A 13,032-nucleotide genomic window follows, 5' to 3' on the forward strand; every position below is an offset into this window, starting at 1 on the left:
TCACTGCCAAGGTGGACTCTGTATTATTCATTACCTGACCATAAGGTGGTGTTCAATTTTTTTAATGCCAGGAGTGAATGAGAAATAGATATTAGCTGTCCTGCAATATGTGAAACTGAATGTGTGAGTTCTTTGTGAGGCTGCTCTGCCAGAACATCAGAATATATTCCAGTGTCTGAGGTTTGTCTTCTTCAATATCTGTAAGTAACAAAGTCAATCAAAAAAGTTAAATAGTTCCTAATATCTGAGCTGGAGCAGAGGTAGGATACAAACCTTCCAATGACATAATGCAATAAATAGTACAGTGACATAATGCACTATTTAAAAAAGTGGCATTGGAAAAAACAACAGCCTTTATGTTAATGGACGATCACTATATTATGGCAGGGATTTTATGGATAGTAGTTCAGACACCATAGGCAAATTATAGACTATGACAAAAGGTGTGGAGATTCTCATTTGTACAGAAACATCAAATCAAGGCTCCAGGTAAAATGTTTCAACATTCACGTGGAGGTCATGAAAACTGTGGTAGAGAAGCATGGTACCCTCATGAAATGCATATTGGTACCAGAATAAGAAGTACTATCTAGAATATATAAAGAACTGAAAAAAATCATACCCCCAAAATTCAAAGACCCAATTCAAAAATGGGCATCTGAAATGAACAGACATTTCTCAGACAAAGAAGTAAAAGCAGCAAATAAACATATGAAAAAATGTTCAACATCGCTGCTCATTTGAGAGATGCAGATGAAAACAACACTGAGATTCCACCTCACCCTAGAAAGAATGGCTGGTATCAAGATATCAACCAATAACAAATGCTGGTGGGGGTGTGGAGAGAAAGGAACCCTTCTCCACTGTTGGTGGGGGTGCAGACTGGTGCAACCACTGTGGAAATCAGTATGGAGATACCTCAAAGAACTAGGACTAGAGGTCCCATTTGACCCAGCTATTCCCCTACTGGGTATCTTCCCAAAAGAATTAAAAGAATCATACCATAGCAATATATGTGCACTCATGTTTATAGCGGCACAGTCTTTTATCGTTTTGAAACTTTAATCTGTAACTCCATTACCAAGAATATGTTGTTCTGCCAGCTTTTACATTTTAAATATAATTAATTTACAATCATTCATCATTGACAGTTTTAAAAGTTTTGTCTTGTATTCTTTTTATTTCAAACATCCAGAATTTTTTCTGTTTCTTTCTTCTACTTTACATAAATAATCTTTGTGTTTATCTTTGCTATTTTTCTCTCTCTGTATTTTAAAATGTATTTGCTATTCTCTTTTTCATCTCCCTGACTTGAATGCTCATGTTATCAATTCAAGTGTTTTTCTTTTTAAAAATATGTGGATATAAGCTTCTAATTTTTGCTTTTAGTTGCATCTCTGAAATTTATAATTTGTATTTTTTCAACAGTCAGTTCAGCATACTTCATATATTTTATTATGAATTCTTCTTCATACCAATAGTTAGAATTGTTTTTCTTGATTCTTGCAAGTATACCTTGTTAGATGGAAATACTTTTCTGATTACTTATTTCTAAGTTTATTGTGTCATGTTTAGAAAATGTAGTTGTATGATACAGATTTTCTAGTATTTGTTGAGATGTCCCTTAAAGTGTACCTTGTGGTTATTCCATGGATGATGGAACAAAATTTGTTTAAGCTGTTGACCTGGATGGTGCTATGCATGTCTCAACAGGATATGGAGAGATTGTTTATTAGAGAAACCAAGACAGTCTCTCAATCTGGTCCAAAAATAACTTGAAAGATTAATGAAGGAAATGACTTGGGGTATCTTGCTGTTTCTTCATGTATGATGAACTCATAATAATTTTTATTCTTATGAAATTCTTCCTGTAAGCCTTGTACGGATAACATGTCATTAATGATCATTTTCACATTTGCTTCTGCTAGAATCTCAAATATTGGAATATTCCTGGATAGATACTTAGGTTAGGTTGCTAATTGGGGTACAATATCTTTCAGGTTTTCTTACCAATGGATGATGGAAGACTTAAATTTTAGAATTCTGATTGCAACATATTTTCACACCCAAGGCATCAAATAGAAAGAGAGCAACTTTACTGTTACTGTCAGCTGAAGGTTGGGCATGGCTTAGTTACCTTTCCAAAAGGCTGTAACTCTCTGACTCTCTAGTCTTTATGGAGAAGGGTCAGTACCAGTTTGCTCATGGTTTGGAGGCCAAGTGGGTCCTTACTTTGGTTATGTGATCCCAGTCACTATTCACTAATTCTATATGCGGGCTTCTAGGAAATAATTTACACTTTTGGTTGTAATTTTTTGTTCTCCTTTTTTAAACCTACAGTTTTCATTTTCTTTCTGTTAGTATGACCATTTGTAGGGGATTTTTTTGGTTCTCTTGTATTTAGTATGTGTGCATGTGTGTGTGTGTGTTTGTGCTTTGTTTATTGTGGGAGATAGGAGCAGTGAGGTGGTGGTATCCAGTACAACTCCATCTAATGAGCTGCATGAAACTTGGGCTAACTTTTTGACCATTCCTTTGTAAGTACTTTTCAGTATGGTCCCCAAGGGTCTTATATAACCACTCATTTTTTTTAGAAGCTAGGTGGGGATTATTTTTCTAACAGTTGAGATGAGATGTTTATTCAGTTTATTTTTGTCCTTCTTAGGTAAGATAAAAACAATATGTCTAAGAATGTATTACACTGTCTTTTTTTCTGTGCTATGTGTAGCCATGCATTATTTAATAATGAGATACAACTGAGATATGTGTCACTAGGTGATGTCACCATCACGCAGACTTGACAGGGTATACCTACACAAACATACATGGTATAGGTCAATCCTTCATGTAGTCCCTTGATTGCCACATGAGATGTTATGAGGGTACTGCCAGTGTAACACTGCATAATTTCACACAGCAAGCTTTTAATATAAGTACAGCACACTCTAAAATAATGACAATAATAAATATATAAACTAGTGACATGGTCATTTATTATATGTATCAAGTATTTTGTATTATATATAATTGCATATGTTGGGCCTTTATATGACTGGCAGCAGAGTAGATTGGTTTGCACCAGCAACACTACAAACACTTAAGTAGTATGTTGTGTTACCATGTTGGGGTAATGACGACATCACTAAGTGATAAGAACTTTTCAGCTCCCCTATAAACTTATGGGGCCACAATTGTATACACAGTCCATTGTAGACTGAAACATCATTATTTAGTACACGATTGTGTTGCCTTACCATTTTGCTAATATACATTTTTATTTATTCAAAATATCATAAAATGCAGTTATATAACCTGCTCTTTAGATTATTGATTACTATAATTATGACAATTTACTGGCAAGATACAATGCATGTTAAATTTAGAAACAAGTTTCTATCTGGCAAGTAATGATTCTGTTCAATTTAGGAACAAGTTCTTACTTGTCTCATGTAATCTAAACATAATAGACCATTATTACTAACCAGTACCTAAGCAAATGAGAACCCCTTTACATGATGAATGCATCACTGTACACCCATCTGTCTTTGTCCCATGTATTGGGGTGCTGAATAAATGGAGAAACTAGAAATGAAGAAGTGTCTTTTTCTATTATTGGCACTTGTTATTCTATATCACATAGCAAATGTCACGTTTTTATTCTGAAAAATTAATTTCCTCATATTACTGGGGCTGTGCCAAAAAGAATTAGGTTAAATTGGATCTATCTGCCTCTAATACAGTCCAATCTGAGGGCCTCTGCCTAAAGTGATATAACCTAACAGAGCTTCTGTTCATATCTGTGGTCCCACCTAGTTACTGGGACCCATGAATGGCTGGCATGGTCTCTATGACTGGACAGAGCCTTGAGTGGGAGCAGTGCAACACTTTACAGAGGCAAACAATTTCTTTCATTTGCCTCTCTTCTTCATTGCCAGCAGGAAGAATCGGGGCTGATTCTGCTCAGCTAGCAGAAACACAATGTTCGATGAGGAAATGAACCAGTATTCATCAAGAACTCCACTAATTCCTAAAGAAATATAAACAAAAGCCATGATACTTAAAATTGTCTGTTAGTGATCATAATAGTAATTGGGGCACATCTAACTAATTAGGATGCATCTGTCTTGGATCCAACTAAAAAGAAATAGCTACATAATCCAGTTAATCTGTGGGCAGAACTTGGTGAAGGGGCACCAGATTCAGACTGTGGGTATCTAGGATCATTTCAATTAAGTCAGCTGTGTGCTCTAAGCAAAACTTCAATCTCTCCATGCTTTTATTTTCTCATCAGTAAAATACCAATTCTACACTTTTCTATAAAGTTAAAAAAAGTTAAGCTTTGGAAACAATTTTGAATTAAAAACAAAAACAAATCTTACTCTGTAGATCAAGTGAGACACATCATGAGGATGTTTAGCCTGGGCAATAGCAGGTGATGCTTTGTAGATGGTGGGCCTTGGCAATTTAACACTAATACAAATTCTGTCTGGCTCTCAGATTTTCAGACTTGAGAGAAATAAGAAGTCATGGAAAGAATCAACAAGGAAGCCTGAGGCCAATGTGGAATTTGACTTGAGTGCTATAGATTAAGATCAAATAGACATGAAAAAGGAATTATGTAGGTAAAGGTGAATGTGAGGGGAGGTGTGATAGTACAATGAAGCATAATGCAGTTAGCGATTAATTAGAACACAGGTAACTATTGAGGAGCAGTGAGGTGATTGAGGAAGAGCTCTGGAGACAGAAGTGGTCTCTCGGGTCACATGAATGTGTGTTTAAATTGAATTCTGCCTCTTACTAGCTATGGGAACTTGTATATTTTACTGAATGTCTCTGAATCTGAGTTTCTTTAATCGTAGTGATACTAGTCACACCAGATTTATATGTTTCCTGTGAAAACCAAATCAGTCAATGTCTTAAAAGTATGTCATTGATTTAAATGGTAGTCATAATTTTAAAATATAGAATGGAAACAGGTTTTTTGAGAATTTGGACTGAATGGATCTGAGATAATGACATCAAGGCATAAGAATCTGTGCATAAACAACCAGTGAAATAATTCAGAAATTAAGACAAACAGAAACCCTATCGTCCAATGTTCAAGTAGTGTCTCTGCTCCAGAGGCTTTATGAAGGGGCACAGGTGTGTGTTGTGAGCACACGTGAAGAGCTGAGTTTGAGTCCCCATTCAATCTGACTATAATTCTGATTGATTTTAGATAAAGAACTATTCTAGTCATAGGTCTCACTATAGTATACTTTCTAGAGGCAAAAAAAAAAAATCTTCAGGACACTGGATTAGATGTGAAACCAAGAAGCTTTAATTTGTAAACATTTTAAAGCAGCAACCTTGCAACAAAATGCCCCAGGAGACATAAAAACTACATTCAATAAGTTTTCTATGGCCACCAGGAGACATCTGGACTATCTTATTGTCTCCTAATTGATGTGTGCTGAGAAAGTAAGCACAGGAATATCTGTTCTCCAAAACAAAAAGATATCATGATTACCCAAGTCACATACTATATTTAAACGATTCTTGGAAATGTAGAGATAGCTGTTGTCAATAGCTGTGGGTTTCTTGTCAAGGGAACTTGTGGTCCTGTCACTATCAATTTAGCAAATTACTTTATTCTCTAGGTCTTACTTTATGCACATATCACATGGGCTGTGTATCCGCTGTTTTTCTTTCCAACAAAATTATTACAAAGTTCAAATATCCGTTTCAGCATAGTAAAGTGAGGGGATTTAACTAATGTATTAGTTGAGACATTAACAGAGAATGTGACAGGTAAACACAAGTTTTCAGTAGTTTAATATAAGAAATGTTTTATGTTTTTATCTTGTTGGAGTGACCATAATTCTAACTGAGACAATTTTGCCAGTGACAGGGGCACTATTAATGAGCCTGGGAAGGTGGGCACAAAGACTGCCCTGTATCTTGCTCACAAAATAATCTAATGTCTGCATTATTGGTCAGGTGGCTTTTTTCCCCAAAGTAAAACAGAGACTCAAGTTCCTTCTGGATTCTGGCTCTGTCGTCTTCCTCATGCAGGTCACAGTACCATTGTAGCAGCAGTGATTGTGTTTGTGAACAACCTTTAAGAAAGAGGAGCGAGTGGGACAGAGGGAGCCCTCATGTGCAGAATTTGCTGATTTCTCTAGGGTAAATACCCTCACCATGGTCAAGTTTCAACTACCAACAGTTCACTGTACTGAATATTTACTGATTGGTTCTTGTGTACTAGTGGGATCCAGCTCTAGAATATCATGAACATGGGTCTTCTCCAGTCCAGTCACCTTAATAAGGAAAAAAAGCATAGAAAGTTAGATGTAGGAGGTATTTTTACTGGCTGGGTCTGGAAGTAGAACAATACATAATGCTCACTTCCAATCCTCTGTGTAGAGTTTAGCCACATGTAAAGACAGCAAGAAATCTTGTGACATGTAGTCTGAGTATGTACCCAGGAAGAAATGGAACCAGGTTAAACAGTTAAGTCTGGCTCTGCCACAACTAGATAATTTATAATATTGTTTTTGTTATGGTCCCCTAAAGAGCTTTATGCTAAAGGCTTCATCACTAGCCCATGGAATATCGGGAGGTAGGACTTTTAGGAGGTAGAAACTAGTGGGAGGAAGTCAGGTCAGTGGGAGGTCATGCCCGTGAAGGGGATACCGCTATCTAAATCCCCATTCCCCAGTCAATTCTTTGGTCCCTTGAAGTGGGTATTGGGACCCTATCCCTCAACTTCTTGGCTGCCTTGTGAGCAACTTTGTTCTACTATGTGCCCTCTGGCAACATGCACCAACCGCCACAGGTCCAAAAGCATCAGGGGCAAGCAACCATGGACTGAAACCTGTGAAACCATGAGCCAAAATAAAGTTTTCTTCTTTACCAGTTGATTTTCTTGAGTATTTTGCCACAGCAAAGGAAAGTTACTATCACAGCTTCTCATTATAGAATACTATGAAATATAATTAAGATCTCCAGTTATCTGTTCCCTAATAATGTAAACAATCTTATATATTATTGGATAAAAAGCTAGGTGACTATAGGGAATCTAAAATATAGACTATGTTTCTGTATAGCGAATATAAGAGTTTTCTTTAATTGTGGCTTTATGGAATAACTAAATATTTTACTCATAAAACAACTATTTAATGATTTCTGTCAAATATTGAAATGCTGTCTTCCAATCTAGAAGTCAGGAACTATTAAAATTATACTTTTTTATTTTGCTATTTATTCATGTATTATATTGTCTACTTGAATCATTTAGGGGTAAAGATTGCTTTGATCTAGCTAAAGTACATTGGTAGCTCCACTAACGGGGCGGTGTTGAGGAGTAAAGTGAAATAAAGCCACTCCTCATTCTGGTGAAGTTTCCATGTGTTTGCTTCAAAAGTATCTTGTTAATTTTACAGATGGATCTCCACTGACTTTGTCATGAGATATATGAGAATGTGTGTAATAAATCACGTAAAAGTCTTACTTTGTTCAATTTGAATTTCAGTTAGTATTGATCATGAGATCATTTGAAAGTACTTTGAGTGGGGAAATATTGAATTGATAAAAATAAGGCAATTTAATATGAAATCTAACCATAATAGTACCATTACATTTTCTACTGAACTCATTTTCAGGAACTACTGAACTAATTTTTTCCCATTTATAATGACATTTATTTTGCATTTTTTCTGATAGTTGGCTGATTTGGTAGACAATATTATGATATTAAAATGTTAGATATTTTCAGATTATAGCTTTCTCTGAATTTTGTCAGTGCATAAGTTCCTCTAATATGTAACATGTGAGTTCAGATTCCACAGAACTATTTACTTCTTTAATATTAATCTTAAATGTGGTGTGAAAACCAATTTACATCAACAGAGAAGAGTGGCAGTAATACTGATTTAATGCCAAGATGTGTGGGTTTGAAGCCTTACTGCCACTTGGTAACTATGTTATTTGGAGCAATTTTGTTAACCTGTCTGTGGTCAGTTTCTTTTTTTGTGAAATGGAGGCTGCATGACTTTATTCTATGACTCCAGGTTTGTTATGAGGATTAAATAAGTTAATATATAAAAATTTTTTTTATGTGTGTAGCACTGGGGATTGAACCTAGGACTTTTGAACTGTGCTTCATCTTTAGCCCTTTTATTATTATTTTTTAAAATTCTGAGACAAAGTCTTGGTAAGATGCTGAATTGCCCAGTTGTTGGTTAAATTTATAATCCTCCTGCCTCAGCCTCCCAGAGAACTAGGATTACAGATGTGTAGCTCCACATCCATCGTAAAAAATTTTTAGAATAGTGAGAGGACATGCTTAGTGTCTTATAAGCATTACTACTATAAAGTATTTATTAGTGCTAGGTGGTAAGTTTGTGAATCTCTTAGATTTTATCTTTTCTTTATGTGTCCCTATTTATTTATTTATTTTGGTACCAGAGATTGAACTCTGGTCCTTGCACTTGTGCAGCAGGGGACGAAACCACTGAGCTAAATCCCTGGCCCATGTGTTCCTATTTATTTTTCCTAAATAAGCATTGCTCACTCAGAAACAAAGACAAAAGCAAAAACAAATTTATTTTCCCATCCTTCTGATAATATATACTCTCTTTTCACCTAAGGCATCAAGATGATTTGAATCTCAAAAGAGGTAGAAGCCACATTTAATCTAAATAATTTCTGATATTAAAAATTGATTATTGTAAAATTAATTTTCTATTTTAACTAAATATGATAACTGAGCCTTTTTCATACTTTGAGCTAAGTTACAAGAACTCAGTTTTGTCTGGGTTCTCTTGTATTTCTTCTACTGAAAATTTTCCTTTGTCCTATGAAAGTTAAGTCACTTTTTAAAGAAAGGCATTTTAAGTTATCATTAAAGCAAATATTCAATTGAATATTTGTTGGGTTTGGCTTTTTGTTAGGTGGAAAAGAGCACTGAAGTTTCCATGTTGCTATGACCTGTCACTTTCTAGCTACTCAAGCTCTTGGGGATCTCAACTGTAAAAAGCTCTAACAATATGGAAGTTTAAAAGAGATGCATGTACAAAGACGTTTGTTTTCCATTTATAGGAAAACTCTAAAATGTTGACTGGGCACAAAGCCCTTTTTATGCTTCCTGTATTGCCCTCAAATATGAATTACCAGTGACATATCATAGGGGCCTGTCTTCGTGCTGGGATCTATATTTGTGTAATTTTTCTTGGTAATAAAATGATAATTAAGGGCCGGGAATTTAGCTCAGTGGTTTCATGGTGTGCTTCCCAAGTGCAAGGTCCTGAGTTTGAACCTTGGTATCAAAAAATAAATAAATAAATAAATAAAATGATAGTTAAATCACAGTTTAATCTTTTACAGATTTATTATTTACATTAGAGTTAATGTTAAGGTATTTGTCTGATTAATATTGGCACTGACCACTTTCACATTTACGTATCATGTCTGAGAAGACCCTAAGGTTAGTGCAGTGTCTGCCATTACCTTTGTAGATGTAATTCTCTCCTTAAATCTTCCAACAAATTAGAATAGTATAGTAGATGGGTCTGTTCCCTTCTTTCCATAACAATCTGTAGTTTATGAAATTTAAGAACAACTGTGTATTATTTTCTAATCTGAAGTATTAAACAGTATGATCTAGAATATGTCCAGTGAAATGAAGGACCATGAAGTCAACTCTACAGAAGTGGCTACAAATGTCAAGTAGATACAGTGCAATAGCAACATTAGAATCAGAGACAGATCAGATAGTACATGACAACATTGAGAAAATTACAGAATGGCATGTAGATGAGAGAGGATAGTATTACTGTTGCTTGACATAAGATCATGAAGTAAGGTACACCTGAAGAGGAGCTGGAGAGGGATTTGCTTTAAGAGTCAGTTATTGTTTGGCCCAAGAGCATGAGCTCCATACCTACACTGCCTGGCATTGAATCCCATAGCCACCACTTGCTCGCCAGATGATTTGGGCAAGTTTTTTCATAGTCCTGTGGCTCCAGCCTACCCATCTCTAAAAATAGTTCCCACTTTACAAGCATTATCATGAGGATTAAGTGAATTTATATATGTAAGGCAATTAAAAAATTTCTTGGTGCGTTATAATTAGTCTATAATGTTTGTTATTATGTAGTCAAACTCCAAATTATTGAAAGTGGAAAATTTAAAACCTTCATTTGATCACTTAATAATTATTAATTTTAATAGTAAAGTTATTAAAACTTTTGTAATTATATTTAGTGCAAACTTTTCTATTACTGGTGGTTTGCCTTTTAATTTAAAACTTTATTCTCAAAGAATTGGTCTTTTGTTAAAGAAAGGAAATCTTTAATGTGCACTCTTGTGGTTTTATCTTTGTGTATTTACTTCTATCATTTACATGTATATATTTTTACATAGTTGTAAACATCCTATCCATATCACTTTGTATTTTGCTTAGTATCTTGTAGAAATCATTCATATTTCTTTTAGTCTACATAATCACGAACTGTAAGGACTGCAGCATACTGACTCATGTTGATGCTGAATCGGAATTGATTTCTCTCTTTGATTTGTCAAAATCATAGTTGCATTTGGACCTAGTTCTAGCAATTACGTAAAATTACTTCTTTTAGAACTAAATTTGTGTTACTGTTTCCACTATTGATTAGCCATCGCTATGTATGATTTTGTACCATAACTTTTTCATTGCTATAATTCATGCTACAATAAACCCATTCTACATTTTTCTTTTTCTTTTATAACAGCAGTTTAAGTATTTTATTTTTCATTAAGCCTCTTCCTTTTGTAGGATCACAAGGGAATGAATGATGAGAGAACAAGAACAAAAACATGAGTCTTTGCAAATGTCTGGCAGAGCAGAGACGTCGGGGCAATTGGAGGAGCAAGTGAGGCTGAATAGAAACCATCCGGGCATCACATAGCTCCCTGTGGGCTGTGCGGGAAGGTGAAATGGTGGGAAGGCTGCACTGTGGTGAGCTGTCCTGGGCACTTCTTCCCCACGACTGATGTGCACATGACCTGCCCAGACTACTCCATTTTCCAGTGTCTCCCTTGTGTCTGGCCAAAATGGAAGACTTGAAGAAGTAGTAGCACCAGTTGTGGTAGAGCCTTTGGAAAAGGAATTTCAACAATTTGGCCTTGGCATTAGGGGAAGGTGCTCAGCCATGCTGGGGTACACCTGCTCCATTCACAGGCCCAAGGTGCTGTGGAGGAAGGGCTTGAACACCTGGCCAGGTTCTCACACCCCCACCTGTAGAATCTTCAGGAACTTCACCTTAATGAAGGATGACCTTGGCCAAAATATTGAGGCAAGTCTGTGTGATTTGTCCAGGTAAAGGCACACCCACCTGTAATCCTAGAACTCTAAACAGAGTGAGGAAGCTCAGCGTTTTATCAGTCAAATCTGATGGATGGATAAAAGCTGGAAAGAGGTGCAGGTAAACCTGCATGGATTCCTGCAGTGACCAGTAGTAGATCTGTTGAAACTTGCTAGATTCTCCAGAGATATTCCCCACAATATCTTCTAAGACACTAAGCATCTCATTAATAATCACTTTGGTGTCAGCCAGCAGTACCTTTCTCTGTGGAGGTGTCAGCCAGCAGTACCTTTCTCTGTGGAGCTGTCAGTGTTGGGGTTTAGGCTGTGACAGTCCCAGAAGAGTGTAGAGGTGAGGCTGGCATGGTTAATAGGATGCATGGGCCACTGCTGCTCACTCTTGGGTAGGTTTGGCCATGGAAGCTGGGAGATCTCAGAGAGTGCTTGGCACACCAACACCTGTGCCTTATTAACAAGTTTCTGGGCAGAAGCAACTGTGACCTTGTCGAACACTTTCTGAAGACAGGAGTGTTGATCAGAAGGATGGGCCATAAGGTGGCCAGTGAGACCAGTAAGTGGCATGTACATAGCAGCAGCACAGATTTTTATTTTTCAAAGGATCCTCTTTTAATAAGAAAGCCCCAAACTTATGAGTAAAGAGTTCTTTGGGGCAAAATAGTAATAGGATCCCCAAACTCACCATATTTACCATTACATACTTATTCATTCTTTGGCCTCTATGACAGAGCAAAATGCTCTTTATTACACAAGTTATTATTATTATTATTATTATTATTGGTATGGGTATGAGGTATTTGAACCCTGGCCCTCAAATACTAAGCAAGTGCTTGACCCTTGAGCTTCATCCCCAGCTCTTTTAAAATTTCTTTTTATTCTGAACAGGATCTTGCTAAGTTGCCCGGCCTATCCTTGAACTTGGGATCCTTCTTCCTCAGCCTCTGGACTAACTAGGAGTATATGCACACTCCACCATGTCCAACATGACATCATTCTAAAAACCATTAACCTATATTAGTAGCCCATTTATTTATAGATTCTAAATTTGCTTGTGGTTTGAATAAGATCACCAGAGCACCCTGTACCATTGTTCGGTCCCCTAGTAAGTTAGTATGAGTGAGCCACACTTGTTGATAGGATTTATGATTTTCAATAACGTATATATGACAAGCATAATATTGAGTAACTTTTCAAGTTAGTTAAGGAGAATTATTCTTATAAGGATCCATGGGAGAAATTTTTCTCATACCTTAATATAAGGAGGCATTTCAGGCTTATTCTGAATTGGTATCTTATATTTGGGATACTGACTGTTATAATTGACTTCTTTTTTTGTTTTGATCTCTGGTAAAATCAGTTAGATTTGTGACTCAACTCTTAGCAATTACACACTTCTTTATGTAGAATAAATTTGCTAGTTCTTTCTTCTACTATTCTATTTTATTTTCACTTTTACTTGATTTCTTTCTTAACTTTTTATCCTTTGGGTATCTGCAAGTTGTTTTATGATTATTGATTAAGCTAAGCTCTATGGAACTTTTCAGTTTGATGTAATCTCTTTTCTCTATTTTTGCTTTTGTTTCCTTTGCTTTGGGGGTGTTGTTAAAAAAAATCCTTGCCATTTCAATCTCCTGAAACATTTCTTCTATATTTTCTTCTATAGGATTCATAGATTCAGGCTTTACATTTAA

The 13,032-nt window shown here is 36.0% G+C and overlaps 1 pseudogene; it reads right to left on the minus strand.

Moving 5' to 3' along the window:
- Nucleotides 1-3,908: 3,908 nt before the first annotated feature.
- On the minus strand, nucleotides 3,909-11,911 carry LOC101719666 (exportin-6-like; annotated as a pseudogene).
- Between the last annotated feature and the right edge of the window lie 1,121 nt (nucleotides 11,912-13,032).

This window comes from Heterocephalus glaber, unplaced genomic scaffold, assembly GCF_053883595.1.
Source record: "Heterocephalus glaber isolate CG9 unplaced genomic scaffold, H.glaber_assembly_v1.0 deba00001457, whole genome shotgun sequence".
Taxonomy (NCBI): domain Eukaryota; kingdom Metazoa; phylum Chordata; class Mammalia; order Rodentia; family Bathyergidae; genus Heterocephalus; species Heterocephalus glaber.